The sequence below is a fragment of the Marmota monax genome, unplaced genomic scaffold (genome assembly GCF_021218885.2).
Source record: "Marmota monax isolate L192 unplaced genomic scaffold, Marmota_monax_Labrador192_F-V1.1 WCK01_AAM20220418_F8-fsc00013, whole genome shotgun sequence".
NCBI classification, from domain to species: domain Eukaryota; kingdom Metazoa; phylum Chordata; class Mammalia; order Rodentia; family Sciuridae; genus Marmota; species Marmota monax.
In genome coordinates, this window is record NW_026692202.1 from 2806030 (window position 1) to 2831769 (window position 25740).

Sequence of the window (25740 nt, forward strand, 5' to 3'; positions counted from 1 at the left end):
TAATTTGGGTATTGTTGGTTGTGCTGTTATAAACATGGGCATGCATGTTACTGCTATGGTATGCTGACTAGTTCCTTTGGATAAATGTTGAGGAATGATATAGCTGAATCATATTGTGGTTTCATTTCTAGTCTTCAGAGGAACCTCCATACTGATTTCTGTAGTGGCTATTCTAATTTACAATCCTACTAATAACAATTAAGAATTATTTTCCCCTACATCCTCACCAGCACTTACTGTTATTTGTATTCTAAATGATAGATGTTCTAACTGGAGTGAGATGAAAGCTCAGTGTAGTTTTGATTGGCATTTCCCTGATGGCAAAAGATGTTGAATAATTTTCAATGTTTGTTGGCCATTTATACTTATTTTGAGAAGTGTCTGTTTAGTTCTTTTGCCCATTTATTGATTGGTTTTTTTTTTTTTTTTTGGTAAGTTTCGGAGGTCTACCTATATTTTAGATCTTCATCCTAAGGGAAGAGTAGCTGGCAAAGATATTTTTTCCATTCTGTAGCTTCTTGCTTCATGCTCTTGTTTCCTTTGCTGTGCAGAAGCTTTCTAATTTGGTGCTATTCCATTGATTAAATCTTCGTATGATTTCCCTAGGTATAGGAGTCCTGGGAGAAAGTCATTGGTAGTGCCTATGTGTTAGACAGTTTCCCTGTGTTTTCTTCCAGTAGTTGCCAAGTTTCTGGTTAAATTCCTAGGTCTTTGAACCATTTTTACTTGACTCTTGTGCAAGGTGAGAAATAAGGAACTAGGTTCATTCTTCTACATATGGATATCTAGTTTTCCCCGCACCATTTGTTAAAAGGCTGTTTTTTCTCCGATGAATGTTTTTGGCATCTTTGTCAAGGATCAGAAAACTGTATCTGTGTGGGTTTGTCTTTTTGTCTTCTACTCAATTCCATTGGTCTTTTTTTCTGTTTTTGTACTGTTAGGCTGTTTTAGTTACTGTAGCTCTGGTGTAATTTGAAATTGTGTATTGTGATGCCTCCAGTATTTTGGGTTTTGTTTTGTTGCTTAGAATTGCTTTGGCTATTCTAGGTCTTCTATTCTTCCATATGAATTTTAGGACTTTATTTTTCTAGTTCTGTGAAGAATGTCATTGGTATTTGATTGGGGTTGCATTGAATCTGTAGATTGCTTTTGGTAATATGATCCTTTTATTATATTAATTTTTGCCTACCCGTAAACCTTGATGGTCTTTTCATCTTTAATCTTTCTTCTATTTCTTGTTTTAGTGTTTTATTAGTTTTTCTTGTAGAGGTCTTATCTCAAGTTATTCTGAGGTTTTTTGTTTTTGTTTGGAATTGTTTTTCTGATTTCTTTCTCAGCATGTTTGCTATTTGTGTATAGAAAAGTTATTTTGAATATTAATTTTGCATCCTACTTCTTTACAAAATGTGTTTATCAGATCTAGAAGTCTTCTGTTAGAACTTTTATAGTCTTCTAAATATAGGATCATATCATCTGCAAATAGGGATAATTTTACTTCTTCCTTTCTTATTTGTAACCCTTTTATTTCTTTCTCTTACTTAATTGCTTTGGCTAAAATTTTAGTACTATATTGAATTAGGAGTGGGGAGAATGGACATTCTTGCCTTGTTCCAGATTCTAGAGAAAATGCTTTCAGTTCTTCGTCATTTAGCATGATGTTGGCTTTGGGCTTGTAATGCACAGCCATTTTTATGTTGAGGTAAGTTCCTTCTATCCTTATTTTTTTCCAGGATTTTTAACATGAAGGGATGTTGAATTTTTGTCTAAGGCTTTTTCTGCATCTGTTAAGATGATCTTGAGATTTTTGTTCTTAATTCTATTTATTTGGTGTGTTATATTTATTGATTTGTGAACATTAGACCATCCTTGCATCCCTGGGATGAATCCAAATCGATCATGATATTTGATCTTTTTGATATGTTGTCAAATTTGATTTACAAGTATTTTGTTAAAGATTTTTGCATCTATGATCATCAAGAATGTTGATCTACAATTTTCTTTTCTTGCTGTGTCCTTATCCAGCTTTGTTGTCAGTGTGATACTAGCTTAATAGAATTAAGAGATCTTACTTGAGATTTTCTGATTTTTCCATGTCGGCACTCATAGCTATAGACTTTCTTCTTAGAACTGCCTTCATTGTTTCCCATAGGTTCTTTTAGGTTGTATTCCTATTCTCATTTGATTCAAAATTTTGTAATTTATCCCCTGATTTCTTTGATGACCCACTCATTATTCAGAAGTGTATTATTAAATTTCAGTGTGCTTGTGTAGTTTTCATAATTCTCCTTGCTGTTGATTTCTAATTTCATTCCATTATAATTTCATTCTGATTCCTTGCATCTTATCATTAATACAATGAATTTTAAATATTGATCATATATCCTGAGACCTTGCTAAATTCACATATTCTATATGTATATTGTTAAGTCCTGAAGAATTTTCTACATAGATGATCAGCCTCAAATAAAAACAATTTTTTCTTTTTTCCTTTTCAGTCTGTATACCTTTAATGTTTTATTGCACTAGCTGAAACCTTCAGTGCAATGTTGGATGGAAGTGTCAGGAACTGGCATCTTTACCTTGCTCCCAGTCTTAGGTAGATTTCTCATAGATGTTGCTTATTAGGTTAAGGTCCTTTTGTTTCTCATATATTGAGAGTTTTTATTGTGGTGCTGGATTTGTTAAGTGATTTTGTATATCTTTTGAAATGGTGATGTTTTGTCTTTTATCCTTTTAATTTAGACATTGTATTTATTGATTTTTTAGTGTTAAACAAATTGTATTCTTTGGATGAGTCTCACTTAATCACAGTGTATATAAGCCTTTTTGTTATGTTGCTGGATTAAGTTTGCTAATATTTTATTGAGGATTTTCCTGATATTTATGAAGGATAGAAATGTGTTGTTTTCTTGTAATGTCTTCGTCTTTGATGTTAGGGTAGGATGAGTTGGAAAGTTTATTTTCTGAGTTTATAAAGAAACCATATTTCTTTAAAAAATATTTGATGATACTTGCCAGAAAATTCTTTCTAGACTGGACTTTCCTTTGTGAGTAGGTTTTTAATTAATAATTTAGCTTATTTATTGTAGGTCTATTTATATTTTCTATGTCTTGTCAAATTGGTTTTGGAAATTGTGACACTATAGGAATTTGACCATTTTATCCATATTCATTTGTTGGAATAATATATGAATATTATGAATAATAATTCATAATATTCCCATATAGTCCTTTTAATTCCTATAGATTCTGCACTGATGTCTACTCTTTCATTTATGAATTTGGTTTCTTCTGTCTTATTTTTTTTAGTTAGTCTAGCTAAGGACTTGTAAGTTTTATTGATCTTTTAAAATAGCCACTATATGGTTGCATTGATTTTTCTTTATTGTTTCCGTTTCCTACTTCATTGATGTTCATTCTAAACTTTATTTTCTGTTTTCTTAGGGTTTAGTTTGCTATTCCTGTCTAGTTTCTTAAGGTGGAAGCTTAGATTATCAATTTAAGACTTTCCTGATTACAAGCTGTAAATTTCCCTCTAAATATTTATTTACTTACATCCTATAAATTTTAGTATGTTCTCATTTTCATTCAGCTTAAAATATTTTTAAATGTTTCTGTCTTCCCCTTTTCATCCCTGGGCTATTTAGAAGTATGTTGTTTAATTTCTGAATATTTGATTTTTCCCCACATTCCTTTCTATTTGAGATCTTAACCTTAATTCTATTGTAGTCAGAGAATATGAATTTATCATTTCAGGTTTTTTAAAATTGATGGAGACTTGTTTTGTGGACCAGAATGTATAAAATATTCATGTATACTTGAATGTGTGTTTTGTATTCATTGTGCACGATAGTCTATAAATATCAGGTATATCAAGTTGGTTGATAATGATATCTATTAAAATTTTCTGTATCCTTGTTCTATGTAGTTGTTCTAAAAGTTATTAAAAATGGAGTATTGAAATTCCACATATTATTACTGAATTGCCTACTTTTCCTTTCAGTTCTTTTAGTTTTTGCTTCATTTGGAGCTTCTATTGTTTTATTTTATATATATATAAAGACTTTCAGATAAAAAATACTGTTGGAAACAATAAAGAACATTTCATAATCAAAAGTATGAAAATATAGCAATTATAAATGTGTGTGTGTGTGTGTGTGTATATATATACACACATTTATAGCTTATCTAATGATTGATATGGTTGGATATGTCTGTTATATATGTCTGTTATTTTGATACTTGTTTTGTATTTGTTTGTATCATTATGTTCCTCCTCTTATCATTTGTTTAAGTATATTTTAGTATGCCACTTTAATTTCACCTTTTTAAAAATTTTAATTTGTTATATATGACAATAGACTGCATTACAATTCATATAATACATAAAGAGCACAATTTGTCTTATCTCTGGTTATACACAAATTAGACTCACACCATTCGTGTCTTCATACATGTACTTAGGGTAAAGATGTCCATCTCATTCCACCATCTTCCTCCCCCATTCTCCCTCCCCCTTCCTCCCTCCCTTTGTTCTATCTAGAGTTCTTCTAATCCTCTCACACTAGTATTGGCTACTACTACTCCCCAACTCCATTATGAATCAGCATTCTTATATCAGAGAAAACATTCAGCATTTGGTTTTGGGGGATTGGCTAATTTCACTTAGCATTATATTCTCCAGCTCTAACCATTTACCTGCAAATGCTATAATTTTATTCTCTTTTAATACTAAATAGTAAATATGTTTTCCATTGTGTATATATGCCACGTTTTTTTAAATACATTCATCAACTGAGGCCCCTCAGTTGATGGGTTGGTTCTAGTTTAGCTATTGTGAATTGTGCTGCTGTAAACATTGATGTGACTGTGTCCCTGTAGTATGCTGTTTTAAAGTCCTTTGGGTACAGACCGAGAGGTGGGATAGCTGGGTCAAATGGTGGTTCTATTCCCAGTTTTCCAAGGAATCTTGATACGGCTTTCCACATTGAATACACCAATTTGCAGTCCCACCAGCAATGTATGAGTGTGCCTTTTCCCCCCCACATCCTTGCCAACACTATTGTTGTTTGTATTCTTAATAGCTGCCATTCTGACTGGAGTGAGATGAAATCTTAGAGTAGTTTTGATTTGCATTTCTCTAATTGCTAGCGATGATGAACATTTTTTCATATATTTGTTGAATGGTTATATATCATCTTCTGAGAAGTGACTGTTCAGGTCCTTGGCCCATATATTGATTGGGTTATTTGTTTTTTGGTGCTTAGCTTTTTGAGTTCTTTATATACCCTAGAGATTAGTGTTCTATCTGATGTGTGAGGGATAAAGATCTGCTCCCAAGACGTAGGCTCTCTATTCACCTCACAGATTGTTTCTTTTGCTGAGAAGAAACTTTTTAGTTTGAATCCATTCCATTTTTAAATTCTTGATTTTAATTCTTGTGCCAAAGGAGTCTTATTAAGGAAGTTGGGGCCTAATCCTACATGATGGAGATTAGGGCCTATTTTTTCTTCTATTAGATGCAGGGTCTCTGGTTTTATTCCTAGGTCCTTGATCCATTTAGAGATGAGTTTTGTGCATGGTGAGAGATAGGGGTTCAATTTCATTTTGTTACATATGGATTTCCAGTTTTCCAGGCACCATTTGTTGAAGAGGCTATCTTTTCTCCAATGAATTTTTTGGCATCTTTGTCTAATATAAGATAATTGTAATGATGCATGCTCTGAGATGCAGCTGCTTCTAGGCCCTGTCGTCAAAAAGGTAGGGGCTACTGCATGGGGAAGGCTATGGCGATGATGGCAGTGTCCCAAGATGGAAGTGGGTTAGGCTTAGGCTCCCAGGTGGAGGTGGGGGGCAAACTCGGACCTCCCCTGGACCTGGGTCCCCTGAAAGTGGGTATGGGCAGATCTGGGTCACTGGGCGTGATGTCCTGCTGAAGTCTGCTGGTCGGAAGAGGCGGTCCTGTGTTCGAGGCTGGGCTCCAGTGGGTGTCTGCCAGTGGAGGGATGAACCCAGGCCAGTGTGGGTGGATCTGGGCTGGCCCTGGGCTCCCGTGGTAGTTAGCTGCTCGGAAGAGGTGGTCCTATGCCAAAAATAATTTTTTTTCAATTGTTTTTTTGTTTTGTTTTGTTTTAATTTCATTGATTTCAGATCTGATTTTAATTATTTCCTGTCTTCTTCTAATTTTGGTGTTGGTTTGTTCTTCTTTTTCTAGGGCTTTGAGATGTAATGTTAGGTCATTTATTTGTTGACTTTTTCTTATAAGGAATAAACTCCATGCAATGACTTTCCTCTTAGAACTGCTTTCATAGTGTCCCAGAGACTTCGATATGTTGTATCTATATTCTCATTCACCTCTAAGAATGTTTAATCTTTTCCTTGATGTCTTTCGCAACCCATTGTTCATTCAGTAGTATATTATTTAAGCTCCAGGTGTTGGAGTACCTTTTATTTCTTATTTTAGCATTGATTTCTAATTTCATTTCATTATGATCTGATAGAATACAGGGTAATATCTCTACTTTTTTGTATTGGCTGAGAGTTGCTTTGTGGCATGATATATGGTCTATTTTAGAGAAGGATCCATGTGCTGCTGAGAAGAAAGTGTATTTGCTCCTTGAAGGATGAAATATTCTGTATATATCAGTTAAGGCTGAGTTATTAATTGTATTATTGAGTTCTGTAGTTTCTTTTTTTAGCTTTTGTTTGGAAGATCTATCTAGTAATGAAAGAGGTGTGTTAAAGTCACCCAGAATTATTGTGGTTGTGGTCTGTTTGACTCTTGACTTTGAGAAGAGTTTGTTTGATGAACATAGATGCTCCATTGTTTGGGGCATATATATTTATAATTGTTATGTCTTCTTGGTGTATGGTTCCCTTGAGCAGTATGTAGTGTCCTTCTTTATCCTTTTTGATTAACTTTAGCTTGAAGTCTACTTTATTTGATATGTGGATGGAAACCTCTGCTTGCTTCCTCAGTCTGTGTGAGTGGTATGATTTTTCCCAATCTTTCACCTTCAGTCTGTGGATTTCTTTTCCTATGAGATGAGTCTCTTGGAGGCAGCACACTGTTGGGTATTTTTTTAAAAATAAAATCTGCTAGTCTATGTCTTTTGATAAGTGAGTTTAGGCCATTAACATTCAGAGTTATTATTGAGACATGATGTGTATCCCCAGCCATTTTTGTTTATTTTTGTATTTAATTTGACTTTGTTTCTCCTTAGATTAGTTTTTCCTGTAATATCTCCCTTTGCTGATTTTCATCATTGTTTTTCATTTTCTCTTCATGGAATATTTTGCTGAGGATGTTCTGTAGTGCAGGCTTTCTAGTTGTAAATTCTTTTAACTTTGTTTATCACGGAAGATTTTTATTGCATCATCAAATCTAAAACTTAAGTTTTGCTGGATATAAGATTCTTGGTTGGTATCCATTTTCTATCAGAGCTTGATATATATTGTTCCAGGATCTCTTGGCTTTGAGGATCTGGGTTGAGAAATCTGCTGAGATACATATTGGTCTCCCCCTATATGTGATCCAATTTCTCTCTTGTGGCCTTTAAGATTCTCTCCTTATTCTGTATACTAAACAGTTTCATGGTGTAGATCTGTTGTAATTTTGTACATTTGATGTCCTGTAAGCCTCTTGTATTTGATTGTGAATTCATTCTTTATGCTTGGGAAATTTTCTGATATTATCTCATTGAAGAGATTGTGCATTCGTTTGGTTTGAAACTCTGTGCCTTCCTCTATCCCAGTAACTCTTAGATTTGGTCTTTTGATGCTATCCTGCAATTCTGGATGTTCTGTTCATGATTTTTTTACTATCTTCACTATGTAGTCAACTTTATTTACCAGATTGTATACTTTATCTTCATTATCTGACGTTCTGTCTTCCAAGTGATCTAGTTTGTTGGTTATGCTTTCTATTGAGTTTTTTATTTGCTTATTGTTTCCTTCATTTCAAGAATTTTTTATTTTTTTTTTCAGAATCTCTCTTTTTTGACATAATCTTTTGCTACCTGTATTTGCTCTCTTATTTCTTTGTTGGTGTGATCAATGGACACCTGTATTTGGTCTTTTGTCTCTTTGTTGGAGTGATCAATTTTTGCCTGTATTTGTTCATTTAGGTCATTCTTTAATTCACAGATCATTTAAATTATGAACATTTTGAAGTCCTTCTCTAATGTTTTATCAACTACTCTGCCCAAGGGTTCTGTTATTGTAGTATCCTGATTTGTTTGGGATGTTTTCCTCCCTTGTTTTTTCATGTTGTCTGTGTGTCTTCCTTTCTTGCAGTGTGGATCTGAGATATTACAGTTTCTACCCTATGATCTTGTAGTGTCCATACAGATTATCTGTACCTCATCTTGATGTTGGTCTTCCAGACCCTGCCACAGTGGATGCTATTGCAACTATAGATGGTGGCGGCAATAGTGGAGGTAACTTGAGATAGCAGTGGAGGTACCCAAAGATGAATGCAACGTCTTTCAGAAATGGGGCTGAAAGGGTGGGCCTTACACTGGCTTTGGGATGCCTGCTCCGAGATGCAGCTGCTTCTGACTCCCTGTCTGTTGTCACAAGGTAGAGGCTACTGCATGGGGAAGGCTATGGGGATGTCTGCAGTGTCCCAAGGTGGAAGTGGGTTAGGCCTGGGCTCCCAGGTGGTGGTGGTGGGGGGCGTTGGAGGGGGATGGACCCTGGCCTACCTGGGCCTGGGCTCCTGCGCAGTTCATCAGAGTCGGATCTGCAGTTTGGACCCGTACCTATCAGGCCTGAGCTCCGGGTGGGTGTGTGCTGGTTGGTGGTCCTGTGCCGGAGCCCAAGCTCCCATGGGGGGATGCTGGTGGCCGGATGGGCCCCGACCTACCCTGGGCCTGGGCTTCTGCCCAGCCACCTTTTTTAAACTATATGATTTTGAGTTATTTTCTTGGTAATTGTTCTGAGGGATTATAGTATGCATCTTAGTTCATCATAATCTACTTCAGAATAGTGTTCATTTTAATTTTAGCAAAATATAGAAATCATTCTTCAATGTATCTTCATTTTCCCTTTATTGTTTAATATATTGTGGAACCAACTTAGATGCCCCTCAGTAGATGAATGGATTAAAAATGTGGCATATATACACAATGGAATTTTACTCAGTAATAAAAGAGAATAAAATCATGGCATTTGCAGGTAAATGGATGGCATTGGAGAAAATCATGCTAAGTGAAGTTAGTCAATCTCAAAAAAACAAATGCCGAATGTTTTCTCTGATATAAGGTGACTGACTCATAATGGTAGGGAAGGGGAGCATGGGAGGAATAGACGAACTCTAGATAGGGCAGAGGGATGGAGGGGAAAGGAGGGGGCAGGGGATTAGCAATGATGATGGAATGTGATAGACATCATTATCCAAAGTACATGTATGAAGACATGAATTGGTGTGAACATACTTTATGTACAAACAGAGATATGAAAAATTGTGCTCTATCTGTATAATAAGAATTGTAATGCATTCTACTGTCATGTGTGTGTGTGTGTGTATGTATGTATATATATATATAAACATCTGTGTGTCATGAGCCCATGAATACATTATTATAACTTTTGCTTTCTATAATCATATCTTTTCTAAGATTTAAGAGGAGAAATGAGAAAAATATATTTATAGAATCTTCTACATTTATTCATGTATTGGACTCTGTTTCTTCATGTGGATTGATGTTACTGTCTGATATCACCTTCATTCAGCACAAAGGACTTCCTTTTATTTTATTTTTATTTTGGGGATACCAGGGATTGAACTCAAGGGGCACTTGAACACTTAGCCATATCCCCAACTCTGTTGTATTTTATTTAGAGGCAGAGTCTCACTGAGTTGCTTAGCTCTTCACTTTTGCTGAGGCTGGCTTTGAGCTCATGATCCTCTTGTCTTTCCTCCCAAGACACTGAGATTACATGTGTGCGCCACTGTGCCTGGCTCCTTTCATATTTTTTTATAAGACAAATCTGATAGCAACACGTTTTATCTTATCCCAAATGTTTGTATTTTACTTTTGTTTTTAAAGGAAAGTTGTATGGGGTATAGAATTACAATTACCAAGCTTTTTCTACCTCAGCACTTTAAACATGATTCCACTGCTCTCTGGTCTCCATTGATGAGAAATCAACCATTATTGTATTGTTCTTCCTCTGTACATGATGAGTCATTTTCTTCTTGCTACTTTCAAGAAATTTTCTCTTTCAACAGTTTGCTTGGAATGTGTCCAGGTTTCTTTTTGTGTTTGTCCTATAAACTATGTCCAGTTGAGTAGCTTGATCATATAAATCCTGGGTTGTTTTTTTTTTCTTTTTCTTGTTTTTGCTATGCTGACTATTGAACCCAGGGCCTCATGCATGCTTTTAAAAAAGTGCTCTACCACTGAGCACTACCCACAGCCCCACATTAATGTTTCTAAAATCAAATTTGATAAGGTTTTAGACGTTATTTGTTTGTTTTTTTTTTCTCTCTTTTCTCACTCTTCCTTATCTTCTGAGGCTCTACTTACACATATATTAGTATACTTGATATTGTCTCATAGGTCTCTGTGGCTCTGTTCATTTTTCTTCAGATTTTTTCCCCCTGTGTTCTTCAGATTAACTACTATTATCATATCTTTAAGTTCACTGATAGTTTAAAAAAAAAGTATCAGTATATATTTTTTTTAACTATCTCAAATTTACTATTGAGCCATTCTAATGATACTTTCATTTCAATTATTATACTGTTCATCTCCAGATTTTCCATTTGGTTCTTAAAAAAATAATTTCTATACTTTAACAAGATTCTGTATTCACTGAGTTATTTAATTTTTTAAACATGATTTTCTTTACTTTTTAAAGCTTATTTATAATAGCTAGTTTGAAGTCTGTTAAATACAATATCTTAAAGACACTTGGAAATAGTTGCTAAAGACTGCTTTCTCATGAATCACATATTCGTGTTTCTTGCATGCCTCATTAGCTGTCTATGGAATGCTGGACATTTACGTGATAATGTATCTTAGTAACTCCAGTTTCTGACTTGTCCCTTCTATTGGTAATCTTGGTGATTGCTACTTGCTTGTTTTGTAACTTGCCTGGACTAAACCTTTAAAGTTTGTATCCTGTGTGATGTGACATGCAGCTGCAATATCTGTGTGCTTCTTCTTTTTTTTTTTTTTTTTTTTGGTGGTGGTGGGGGGTAAGTCTGGCTTCCTAGCAGTTGCTCCTTCATCTGTAGAACTTAGTTATCAGCTAAAGATTGGTCAGGAGCTATGCTGAAACACCTTGAGCCAATAAAGCTTCCAGTCTCTCCTTATGAATCTGTGTGTGAAATGGAGGGCACATTCAAATTTCAGGCTGTTCTGGTCTTTATTTCCTATTGTTTCTTCTTATGTCTTACCTGCACACAACTGCAAGCTACATCACCCAGGGATATTTGAGCTTTCTCTGCTCTCTGTGAAAGGCACACAGCCTTTGGTCAACTCTAAATATATAGGTTCAGGCCTCTCCAGCTGCTGGAACTCCCTGTTAAATTCCTGACTAGTCTGTTAGTATGTTCTTTGCCCCAATCAGGTTTACTTATTCAGGCTTATGGAGCCTCAAGCCATCTCTGTTTACTTGCTAGAGATCATTATTTAACTATCAGTGCTCCAGATCAAATGCGCCCTGCCTTGGCAGAGGTGACAAAACTGCTTGTTTTCACAGCCCATCCTGCTCTGACTGCACTAGTACTCTTAGCAGAGCTCAGGGATGGAGGTGGGCACAGCTCTGGCAACAGCAGCACAGACTCATGCTGTTCATTTGGTTTTGGTGATGTTGAGGATTAAACCCGTGGCCTTGGACATTTTAGGCAAGTACTCTGCCAACTGAGCTACATCCCCAGCTATCACACTGCTCTTATCTAAAGTTCTATGGTTTTCATGAAATGTATGCTCTTGATTGAATTACTCGGTTCCAAAATTATTGCCCTAATGGTTTTGTCCAGCGTTATGGTCACTTTGGCGGGGGGGGGGGGGGGGGGTTGTCAACCAGCTCATTTCATCATAATAATAGTTGGAATCCTCTATACATATGTTTTAAGGCACCAGTGATTTGGGTTGTGTTACATGTGTGATGCTATGTTTTATATTATTATCATATGACCATATTTTTATAATTAAATTTTTGATTGATTAGTCTTTGGGGAGGATTTCCATTGTGTAGAAATATACATGATTTGGTACTTAAGTGAAATAATAGTTTAGAGAAAAGACATTTATAAAGTCAAATAGAAAATGTCAACCCTAAAGGTTTTCTTGAAACACAAATTAAAAATGAAATGGGGACTGGGGTTGTGGCTCAGCGGTAGAACACTCGCCTAGCATGTGCGAGGCCCTGGCTTCAATCCTCAACACCACATAAAAATAAATAAATAAAATAAAGGTACTGTGTCCAACTACAACTAAAAAATAAAATATTTTAAAAAATGAAATGGACCAGAGAACATCAATTATTTCACTACTGTTTTTTCCTATAGCTTGGAGCAGCACATCACCTGTTACATTTAAAGAATTCTTTATTAAATTAGTAATAATTCAATAATAATTAGATTATTACTTTACTAAAATACAGACCTGTGTGAAATACCCACAATAAGTGCTTAGAATGCAGGATACTAATTTGTTTTCTTTGCAATTTTTTTGAAGTTGTTGAAGAACCTTTATTTTATTTAAATGCTGTGCTGAGAATTGAACCCAGTGCCTCACACATGCTAGGCAAGTGCTCTACTACTGAGCCACAACCCCAGCCCCTAATTTGTTTTTTACATATTTGAAATTTTTATTGTCATTTACATTGTGTTTACCTTCAATATTTAGAATTATTCAAGGAATGTAAAAAGATTTTGAGTTTATTAGTAACAGGTTTGATATCATTTGTCAGATTGGTATGTTTACTTTCTAAAAATGAGAACATGGTTTAAAATGTGAAGCACCAGTTTGTTAAAATTTTAATTTTTCACAGTGAAAGTTTTCCAAATAGGATTTGGATATTTATCATACATCATGAATATTATAATATATGTAAAGTATAGCATTAAATGTAAAATAGTCTGGCATGGCAGTTTTCCCAACTAAAAATAAGTTGTCCTCAATATGAATCAGATATCTCTATACCTCTAACACTGGAAATTAAATTTTCATGTAGTGTAAAATTCTGTTCCTGTTAAAGGAAATACTGCCCAGGATGTAAATTTAGATATAGTAAGTTATGTCCAAATTTCTAATGTTGGAGATATCACTATACTAGTCAAAACAAAACAGTATTAACAGAACTTTTCAGACTGTAGGCATCCTTTTGTAAAAACAGACCGACCGTTCTCTTCTTTTATATAATGTTGAAGAAACAAAAGTTTGTTGAGTATGAAAACTTGAGACCAATTGGTAATTTTTTAAGTGAAGTTAGAATCAAAATTAGCCTGATCCTCTTGGTGGTTATGATTCTCAGATTCATCCACTGTTCTGTTTTGTTTGTTTTCAGTGTAGAGCCCATAGGTTCCTCTTGGAAGCATAGAGGGCACTGATGGCAGGCCTATCTCACAAATGATCCCTCTAGTGGGCCTGATTCTTTTTAAATTAGATCCTAAGCTAAGCCAACTCACGTTTAGTCACTGAGTCCCAAACATTTCCTGTCCATCTTTCTTTCTTGATGTCTTCTTCTAGAGTACTTTCCACATGCACAGTGCCCCACATTTCAATGAGGCATTGCCAGTAATGAATAGTTGTTCAGAGTTTTGTGCTTTCACAGGTGAAAAAGATGCCTGAGACAGAGAAAGCCAGTTTTTCCCCTTTATATATTATGTAGATCCAGTGTTCACTTGCCACCTCAGTTATTTGGCCCTAGAGCTAACATTTTAGCACTCTCCAGTATAATAAATCTTCAGTATTATTGAGACCTTTGGAAAGTATGAAATTTAAGAATGGTTTTATAACAGGGTTTTTTTTTTGCTCATAAAATTCATATACAGAGGATAAAAACAAAACTGTATTGTTTTAATACTTAGTCTTAGGCCTTTGAAGAGGTTAAACATGAACTAATTAAAGGTCTTATTCCTAGACACCAGCTGGAATTGTAGTTCTGTGAAATTTGTGCATAAGAGAATGGCAAGTTATATTTTGAAAGATTTGGAGAAGTAGTACTAAGGGTTCTTTGGGGGAAGGAGGAGCAGTTTCTAATTTGACAAGTCTTAATATTAAAAAGATACTTATTTCTCATTAGGAATATAAACTCATTTTCCTCATTTCATATTTCTTTGGAATTTTTAGCAGTTAGTGACAAAAAACTATAAAATCAAAACCAGAGCTACATCATGACATATGTGATGTTATTTCTCTACTCATTTATTCTAATGTTCATAGTCTTATATCTGAAGCTATTTAAAAGAACACTAAAACTCCCAATTTGCTTTGCCTCTGGACAATATTTAATATGTATCATTAATCTGAAAATCAACTTAAATTATAGTGGTCTGCCTTATCTAGTGATTTCTAACCAAGGTGATTGTGCCTTCCTAGGGATATTGGCAAAGTCTGTAGACATTTTTGGTTGTTAGAACTAGAGGATGCTACTGGTGTCTAGAGGTTAGGGATCTTATTAAATAGCCTACAGTATATAACCCCTCATAACAGATTGGTACCATTAAAAATACTACTGTAGTTTTAAGCATCATGATTCTTACCCCTTCATGTTTAAAACACTAGAAAAACTAGGCATAGTAGGAACATACCTCAACATTGTAAAAGCTATCTATGCTAATCCCAAGGCCAACATTATTCTAAATGGAGAAAAATTGAAAGCATTCCCTCTAAAAACTAGAAAAAGACAGGGATGTCCTCTTTCACCACTTTTATTCAACATAGTCCTTGAAACTCTAGCCAGAGTGGTCAGACAGATGAAAGAAATTAAAGGGATATGAATAGGAAAAAGAAAAACTATCATTATTTTCCGATGACATGATTCTATATTTAGAAGATCCAAAAAAATTCCACCAGAAGACTTCTAGAACTAATATATGAATTCAGCAAGTAGCAGGATATAAAATTAACACCCATAAATCAGATGCATTTCTGTACATCACATAGAGCACTTATCTCCAGGATATGCAAAGAACTCAAAAAACTTAACACCAAAAAAAACCAAATCACTCAATCAACAAATGGACAAGGAACTGAACAGACATTTCACAGAAGAAGAAATACAATCGATCAAAAAACATCTGAAAAAAATGTTCACCATCTCTAGCAATTAGAGAAATGCAAATCAAAACTGCCCTAAGATTTCATCTCACTTTAGTCAGATGGCAATTATCATGAATACAAGCAATTATAAGTTTTGACAAGAATGTAGAGGAAAAGGTACACTTATATATAGCTGGTGGGACTGCAATTTGGTGCAACTGTTATGGAAAACGGTATGGAGAGTCCTCAGAAAACTTGGAATGAAACCACCAATTGACCCAGCTATCCCACTCCTTGGTTTATATCCAAAGGACTTGATAAAATCAGCATACTATAGTGACACAGCCACATCAATGTTTATAGCAGCTCAATTCACAATAGCTAAACTATGGAACCAACCTAGATGCCCTTCAACAGATGAATGGATAAAGAAAATGTGGCACATATACACAGTGGAATATTACTCAGCCTTAAAGAAGAATGAAATGATGACATTTGGTGGTAAATGGATGGAACTAGAGAATTTCATGCTAAGTAAAGTAAGCCAATCCCCAAAAATAAAAAATCAAAAGTTTTCTCTAATAAACTTATGCTGATCCATATTTGGGGGTGGAAGGATAGGCAAGAATGAAGGAACTTTGGATTGTGCAGTGAGGAGTGAGGGTAGGGACTGTGGGGATGGGAAGGATGGTAGAATGAGACATGTATGATTACACTACTGGTGTGACTCTGCACCATGTACAGCTAGAGGAATGAGAAGTTGTGTTCCATTTGTGTACAATGTGTCAAATTGCATTTTACTGTCATATATAACTAATTAGAACAAATTTTAAAAATTAAAAAAATAAAAATAATTACCCCTCTCCCCCAAAAGAGTCATGAATCTCAATAATTTCAATTTTAAAAAAATATTTTTAAAATTGTAGATGGACACAATGCCTTTATTTATTTATTTTTATGTGGTGCTGAGGATCAAACCCAGTTCCTCACACATGCCAGACAAGTTCGCTACCATTGAGCCACAACCCCAGCCCCATCAATTTCAATTTTTTGATAGTTTTTATTTCTACAGTGACTTTTCCTAGATACCTATAGAAATAAATCATGTTGTACCATCTTTAATCTCTTTAGTGTGGCACAAAGAACATAATCATTTAATACTTCTAAATTAGGAAGAAAAAATATCATTGTCTGAATATCATGTAAGTAAATAAGCCAAATTAAAAATAGAACAACTAAACATGGGTAAATCCACATCTGAAATAGCATCAACAACAATTTACCCACTGAATTTTCACATTATTCTTGGATGATAGATACTATTATATTGACTTTTTAAAATATCTCCTCATTAGCAATTCCCACCATGGGAAAATAATTTATTATTTATAGTTTTATATTTGCGGATAGATTATTTTAGGGACAAGTAAAACACATTTGAGGATTAAGTCTGTTTGGAATTTGAATATTCTGAAACATCTACAAGAAAGATCTTCCCTTACTGGAACTTCTCTAAATTCAGAAGCTCTCCAAGCTTCCCTTCCTAGGATTTAGAAATCTGTAATCTGAGATTTCAACATCTCCTAATTTTAAAATTTCTCTATGATATGTAACCATTAGTATCTGATATCAACTGAACAGACAGGGAAGTTTCCAAAAATTAAATACTAATTTTCTGCAAAATCTTTACTCATAAATTAACAGTCATTCCCTTTGTTTATTATTCCCAAGACAAATACAGAAGTATGATCATATATGGATACTACTTAAATTGAATTTTCTTTAAAAGATTGACAAATTAAAAGGCAAAAGCTGATATATGAAGTTATTTTCATTTTTTTTGGGGGGGGGTGATACCGGGGATTGAACTCGGGCACTCAACCACTGAACCACATCCCCAGCCCTATTTTTAAAATTTATTTATTTTAATTTGTTATACATGACAGCAAAATGCATTTCTCATAGTAGACACAGAGCATAATTTTTCATGTCTCTAGTGACTCTACAGAAGGTAGAGTCACCCCATTTGTGTCTTCAAACATATATTTAGGGTAATGATGTCCATCTTATCCCACTGTCTTTCCTATCCCTTTGCCCCCTCCCTTCTCCTACCTCCCCTTTGCCCTATTCTAAAGTTCCTCCATTCGTACCACGTCCTCCCCCATCCCCATTATGGATCAGCGTCTACATATCAGAGAAAACATTCTGCATTTGGTTTTTTTGGGGATCCCAGTCCTATTTTGTATTTTATTTAGAGACAGGGTCTCACTGAGTTGTTCAGGGCCTCTCTCGCTGTTGCTGAGGCTGGCTTTGAACTTGTGATCCTCCTGTCTCAGCCTCCCCAACCACTGGGATCATAATCATGCGTCACCGTGCCGGAATTGAAGTTTAAATATACTATGAATCTTATGAGCTAGGGAACAACCAGTAACTCATCAGAATACAGAACTTGGTCTCATAATTTCTTGGATACACTTCGTCTCACACCTTTTCCATAATGAAATTGCAAAATAACCATGTGATTAGAAGATTTTTCCACTGATGGACTTACCTGTTACTTCTTTCCTACTGTGAAATGAATGGCATGACAGAGCAGAGGCAAGGAGGCATATAATGAGTTCTTAAAGGATTGAGTCAAAAAGGTCAGAGTTTCCACAGCATGGTGACAGCTTTGCAGATGCTCACATCAGGATAGCTGAAATAACAAAGACCAGCAAAGGTTAAAGCTGAGAGTACCAAAAGGCCTGCTTTGGCAGCTTTCTGCAGTGCATCCCCATGAACATAGTAACAACTTATCCAAGGCCCCAGTGACTAGGGAGAGTGAGGACTATAGCCAGGAAATAGTACATTGCAGAGCAATGATTGAAATGCCCCTGAAGTAGGCCCCAAAGCTGAACACAGACAAACCTTTTGCTAGTCCAATGGAGAGATGCAGTCTTGGAATCAGAATGGCAGCTTGGTAACAGGTGAATGTGCTGTGTGTTCTACACCATCCTGGGATAGGTTGGTCCTGGAGAAATGGCAAGACATGAGCATTTTGACCATTGGAGTTTGATGGAATAGAACTTGGCCTCCCTGAGCACCACAGAGGACATTCAGTCTCAAGAGAACTGCCATCTTGCTTTTGAGCCTATTGTACTGATTTTATAGTATAGTAGTATTTTGACAGTTTTTGTGATCAAAATGTTGCTGTTTACCATAGCCAAATTACTTAGCTTCATGATACCTTGTTTTTTTTTAAAAAAAAATTTGTATTTGTTCTTTTTAGTTATTTGTGACTGAATGTATTTTTGACATATTATATATATACATACATGGAGTATAACTTCCCATTCTTGTGGTTGTATATAATATGGAATTACATTGGTCATGTATTCATATATGAACATTGGAAAGTTATGTCAGATTCATTCTACTGTCTTTCCTATTCCCATCTCCTCTCCCTTCCCTTCATACCTTGTTATTTTGTTTAAAAAAAATGTGTGTATGTGTGTATGTATGTATTATAGGCTGAGGATGTGGCTCAGTGGTACAATAATCGTCTAGCATGTATGAGGTTCTGGGTTCAAACCCCAGCACTACAACAACAACAACAAAAAAAAAAAAACCAGGGCTAGATTGCCCCTGCTGCACTTCCGATTTTAACATTCGAAATAGCTTTTAGTAAGATGTAAAGATTCCTCAAATTGCTCATTTAGCTTCTTAGTCATTGTTCACAGATGAGACAGTAAAAAATTAGAAGTTAACTACTGCCACTCATGCTTTTCAAAATAAGTAGTATAATATGTGGTGAAATGAACCGGATTTAGGGCAGGAAGTTGATGTGCATCTGATACCCTCCCCTGCTTTTTTAAAAGATGGATACTTGTTTATATCATTGTTTAAATTTGAATAAGAATTTAGTTCTTAGTAAATAAAGCTTGTTTAATTTTATCAAGACAGAAGCCTGTTCATTTATTTTTGCATTCAAATGGAGTTTAATATGAAGGTCTTCATTTTGGGACTTAGGGAATGTTGTATATAGACTTCAGTGTCCTATGATCAGGACCATAGAAAAATACTTTTATATTAAATTACAAAGCTAGGCATTGTTTTCACATGCTAATAGATGGACTTTAAATTTGTATTTATTTTTAATCTGTTGCCTAGTATTAAAATAAATTTGGATACCAGCAGCTCATAATAGTTAATAGCCTATATAAATGAGTCCCAAGACACCTGTTCCTTTATTGTTAATGAATCCCAATTATATGTGCAGGAAGAGAAGAGTTCCTGTTGATTCTTTGTCCTAGCACATCTCCCTGTCTCCTGTGTGCATATTTAAATGACATTAAGAAATGTTGTTTCCTCTTGTTTTCTGTCATCTCTAGAATTCTGCCAGACACACTTAGTCTCTTTAATAGGTTGTTTGTTCCTAAATGCATTAGGGTGGTATTTTTCCTGTTTTGTGTGTTTTGATTTTTTTTTTTTTAGAATTCAACCTCAATCATGTTTTATTATGGGATTTGATGTAAAATTATTGTGAGTTAATAGCACCAGATACACAAATAGCCAAATAAAGTTTCTCAAGGAAAGAATAAATGACTTATGGAAATTTTAGTAGTCTGTGGATATGTAAGAAAACAAACAAATGTAGAAATCAATTCCAAGGTCATTGTATGGTCATGTTTTATCCTCTGAGATTACTTAATTGTACCTCTTTGTATTTTCCATCACTGGCAATTTGGAGAGTTTATAATTATTTTTTTCCTATTTACTATTTCATATCAAGCAAATAAGTCAGTGGTCTTTTTGTAAGTAAATTGAAAGGAGAAAGCCATATAGATAAAGAACTATTATCACAATCTACCAGATAATAGTTATTTTTCTTTATGTAGAATTTTGTTATGAACATATAGCTTGAAATAATGTTTGTGATCTATGTCATTGATGTCTATTCATTTTAGGGGACAGCATATTAATAGGTTTTTAAAACATGTTTAGAAGGAGTGCTATAGAAGAATGTAGGTGTCCTTTTTATCTTTGGAGTATTCCCTTCTCCCAAACCTGAATTTTCATTTCATTACTGTTGATGATAGTTTAAAGGTCATTCTTTTAATAGGTTGTTTGTTCCTAAATGCATTAGGGTGGTATGAAATCTGTGATTATGATATCATAGTATGATATAAGACTATGATATCTGTGAAATAATAAGTGAGAATTATACTGCTGATCATTTCAGTCAGTTCTTCAGAATATCTTTTAAGTGTCTGGAAAACCCAGCAGCATTTATTTTGTTTAGTGTGCAGAATACATCATAACCAGCTGACATACTATGAGTGCATCCTGAAAGGAATGAAAATAAATTACTATTCACAAATCTTCTTGGCGGTGACAATATTGCTAACAGGAACATTACCATTTGGAATAGTTCAGGGGGAAAGTTCTTTCACATCTCTGAACTATATTTTGTTGAACCCTTTTATAATTTTTTTTTATCATACCGAATAATTCAGCATAACAATGTCTGTTTCTTCAGTCTTATGCCCCTCTCTAATGAAACATTGAATGCTGTGTCCTGTAGAGTTGGAGCGGTGATTTGCAATCCCTTGCTCATTAGGGGAAAGAGAAACATGGGCCACAGTCTCGGGTGTTTTGTTTTTTGTTTTGTTTTGTTTTTAAACCATGGCAGCATCTTAGAATTATCTGAGGAACCTTTCCTCTGCCTGTGCTGGGGATTGAACCCAGGGCCTCATGCATTCTAGGCAGGGACCTACACTGAGCTACATCCCCAGCTCCTGAAGGGTATGTTTAAAATACACATGCTTGGGCCCTACCACCAGAGATTCTGGCTAAATTGGCATAAGTTGGGAATGTGTTGTTATATTTATTGCTCTTGAGGGGTTCTGTTTTGCTGAGAACCACTCTTAGATGGGCACCTCTTAGAAGAAGTTAAGCTAAACAAGAGCAATTAGTTTCTAAATAGTGTTCCATACTGAGAGTTCCACAGAAGGAGGCAAACTGAAGACCCTGTGAAAAGGGCTTCTAGTTTGCAGCCACTGAGGCAGTGATCACTCACTGGAGGTAGGCATGTTTGTTGGGTGGATGAGCTCGAGGATGGGAGATGCTGTAGCCCCACATGAAAAAGGAGATGCTTTCCTAGGCTTTCTAGGCTTTAATAATTTCTAAATTTACATTATGGCATAGTAGTTTATCTAGGATTATTTAGAAAACATTTTCCCTTTTTTGAGTCAAATGTAAACCTAGAACAGTATCTAAATGAAATCTTTTAATTAAAAAAAAAAATTTTTTAGTTGAGCCATAATATACGTCCCATCATCTAAATTTACTTTTATAAATATACGTACTTCTTTTCTGAATTGCCAACATGGATTGTCCTGAACCGTGAAATACCTCACTTCCAATGAACTTAATTTTGCATAAGAAGTATAGGAAGAATGTATAAATGGTACAAATCAGCAAATTTAAAGATATATACCCGAGTAGAACTTTAAAGGAGGGAGAATTTCAAAGTACAATTTACCAGGGGCTGGGGTTGTGACTCAGTGGTAGAGTGCCCATCTAGCATGTGTGGGGTGCTGGGCTCGATCCTCAGCACCACATAAAAATAAAATAAAGGCATTGTGTCCAACTACAACTTTAAAAAAAACCCAAAATATTAAAAGTACTATTTACCAAATATTGTAATTGTATTAAAAATGGCCATTTATATAATTAAAAATAGTCAATATTGTACTGAATTTTTCAGAGGTAAGCATTCTTCAACCTTGCTTGGAAAATACATCAAGGCCTCTCAACTGAGCTTAATAAGGTTTCCTGGTGCCCTGGTGGAGCCTTAGATTCATGGCTAGTCCCTTGGAACTGATTTCCTTATTAATACGGGGTCACTGCTTATAATGGGTTGATAATACATGCAGAAATTGCCTGTTCAAACTTTTACTACAAGATTAATCACATTTGTAGTTTTTTGGCTGCTTTGGTTTTCTAATAAGTAGTATCTAGCAACTTACCACAGTGGAATTCAGAACACCTGTATTTTTAAAAGCCACTACTATATACATGGAATGGAATCTGATTTTTAAACAGTTTACAATTTGCTTTTACAGTCTATCATTTATTGTAAGGAGACTCTTCATGTTTCTTAATTTCTCATTTTCTGTAAGAAAAAATGGCAAAAGAATATAATTTTGGACATGATTCCAATTTTATTATCTCAGTCCATTACTTGTTCCTCATCAGATTCATATTTGTGGTTGTATGCCCTGCATGGCAAGTGCCGAGAAAACATTTGTACAACCATACAACGTTGTGCCGAGGAAGACTGTTGACTCTGGAATATAGTGACTTCACTGTTCAAGATATTCATGTGTTTATTAAAAGAGAGGAATAAAAACACCAGATACTAATTATATTCATTTGAATTACTACATCTTGTGATTAGTATATTACATTTTATTAAATAGTTTAAGTATATTCAATACAGTATTACAGCAGTTTTATTGATATACTGGCAAAGAAACAAACATGACCACTCTTTACCATCTGTTTATAATGCTATATAAAGAAGACCATGTTGGTTGCCATGGAAACTACATTTCTAAAACCACTTAGTGTTTGCTTAAATTCTCCAGTCTTTTAAAGTCATAAGCTTTTTCTGAGAAAAAGAATAGAAAAATACATTTTAAAATGTACAGTGATTTTTTTTTCTAAAAGTCTTTTTTCAGTAAAATTCATTTATGTCTAAGCTGATATTTTGCATCAGGATTTCATGAATTAAATTGAAGGGCTCTTAATTTGAGAATCTTTGGTATTTTCAGAAACTGGGGAGAAAATGTTAATGCTATCCTATTGAGTGGTGCCAATAATCTTTTTATAGGCAAATACTTTGCTTTTTCAGAAAAAAACTTTTTATTGGTATAATAATAAAAAGGAGTCTGAAGAGTAACAAGTGTAATCATACGGTATTTGAGGAGGAAAGGCGGCTGTAATGTAATTACAGTGGCTAACCATGTTTTGTTATTTCTGTCATATTAGCTAATATGAGAAAAATTATAGCAGGGGAGTACTTAGCTTTAAACAGAATGGTTCAGACTTTTAAAAGTGTGGCTATTAAATATACCTTGTTGTAAACACTAAAATCAATTGATATTGCTGGGAATCAATCACTATTCTAGGGAAGAAAGAAGTAAAATACATGCTTTTCTGTTGTTCTTACTAATCTACATACAATTAATTTTTTCTAATCCAGAATGATTGTGTACAATTTTGTTTATACAAAGATGATGTCTATGTAGACTAAAATAGCTTTTTGCCATTTCCTTAAAAAAATTCTTTATTGTTCAATGTCTTCAAAATTATTCATGTTTTTGCACTAGTGGCAGATAAAAGAGGATTGCATCTATTCTAGCATTTAGTAAAGTCAAAAATCATTGACTGTATATATAACAATAGTAATTCTGATAATAGTAATAACTAGTGCATGTTGAACACACAGCAATATTTTATATGCTATATGTTTATCTTTAGGCATCATAATAATCCTACAGGGTAAATCTTATAAGTACACACATTTTCTAAATCAGGATTTCTCAACCCTAGCACTTTGTGGTAGGGGACTACTAGGTATGTCGTAGGATAATCAGAACCAGCAACCCTGGCCCCTATCCTCTAGACATCAGTACTAACCCCTCAAGTTGTGATAGTCAAATATCTCTAGACATTACCAAAGTCCCCTGGCACAAGTGTATGGGGGGTAATCACCCCAAGTTGAAAACCACTGCTCTCCGTCAACCAGCCAGATTAATTTTTTTTCTGTTAGACCTAGTTTGTACACGACCATTTGGTGTTAACATCTGTTGCCCCTACCACCATCATTTCTAATAGTTTCCAATTTTGTTCAGTTATTGGTGAGCATAATAAGCAAAATCCATGTATTCTGATAGCCCTCTTACATCCAGGATTTTGAAAACTGTTTTGCAGCATAATAAAACAAATGAGATGGTAATTAGCATAAGTTGTACTAAAATTACGTATCCAAAAAAGAGAATTTTTAGTAGAATTTTAGAATCCTCTACTGAGTTCAGTATATTAAAAATGGGAGTAAATCCATGTTATTTGCATGTATTCTTCTATAAATGCCAAACTGAGGTTATTATTTTTTTTTACTACCTACCTAGGTAAGAATACTTTTTGTGAATCTTTTCTGCAGTACTGGAAAATTAGAAGATGGTCAATCTTTACAAAGTTAAAAAAAAATTTAGATAAACTTATAACAACTTAATAATAAGGCTTATTTTCTGATCTTTTTGAAAAAGAAGTGTTTTGCTGCATTTTATTATGAAAGTTTGCTTTTAATACAAAATATGTTTTTAGCAACATTTTAAATTGTGATATTGTAAAATGGAACTCAATAGGTCTCTGAATTGGTGAAGTTCACCAAATTTCTGATTCATGAAATTTCTTTCTCAAAAGTCTTAACCTATCAGTCCACTTCCCTAAACTCTCATAAAATAAATTATTTTTCTCTGACAGGTTATTTTAGAAATGTATGGCAATACATGGCTCCAGTTATGCTGTTTGGTAGGAAATTATTAGATCTCACTATTGTTAATTAAAGGAACATTTTGGAAAAATTCAGAGAGAGAATAATTGCTTTTTTTTTTAGATGTATGAGAATGTTAGACTCTTCAGATAAGTAATTGTGCAAAATGATCACACTGAAATTTTAACTACTATAATTTTTATGTAGGCAATAGTTAGCACAGTGAAAATATCATATTTTAAAATCAGATTGAATGGGAACCAGAGTATGCAGTGAGGACTATGTTTATTTCTTATATTATACAGCACTTTTCAGCTCTTGAATAATATGGAACAGTTAGAAGCATTCACTAGGCATTGATTTAAGTGTAAAATATTTGAAGGTGATTTTACCTTACTCAAATGGTCAGATTGAAATTGTGCTGTTATGGAACAAACTGAAATTGAGATGGGAAGAATACAACATCATTTCTGTGATCTTCCTGCCAAAGATACATAACCTGAATCCAATCCCAAATAAATGTCAGACAAACCCTCAATGAGAAAACTACTACAAGATAGGTGGCTTGTAATCTTCAGAATTGTCCAGGCCACAAAACTAAAAGGATGACTAAGAAACTGTTCTTGATTAAAGGGACCCAGAGAGTCATGGCAACAAAATGCAGTGTATAATTCTGAACGGATCCTTCATACCATAAAAGATACTATTGGGATTGGTGAAACATGTCAAGACGTCTGTGATTTAAACAGTAGTGGTATTCCAGTTAGTTTCCTAATTTTTGATGGTTGTATTATGGTTATTAAGAGAATCTTCTTTTTTATAGGATTTATACCCTGTAGTATTCCAGGGTTATGAGCTACCAATCAGCAACTGCTTTTTAAATGCTTTGAGAAAAGTTCTCTGTTATGTACTTGCAATTTTTCTGTTAGTTTGAGATTACTTTTTATAAGGGAGACTGGGGGAAAAACTGTAGGCTGT

General features: G+C 34.5%; 1 protein-coding gene and 1 pseudogene across 2 annotated transcripts in view; one reads left to right on the forward strand and one right to left on the reverse strand.

The window, feature by feature from the left end:
- The window catches only part of Pdss2 (decaprenyl diphosphate synthase subunit 2), a 279973-nt gene that overhangs the window by 71672 nt on the left and 182561 nt on the right, over positions 1-25740 (forward strand). The gene's annotated exons all lie outside the window — the stretch shown is intronic.
- On the reverse strand, positions 17865-18338 carry LOC124083765 (succinate dehydrogenase [ubiquinone] cytochrome b small subunit, mitochondrial-like; annotated as a pseudogene).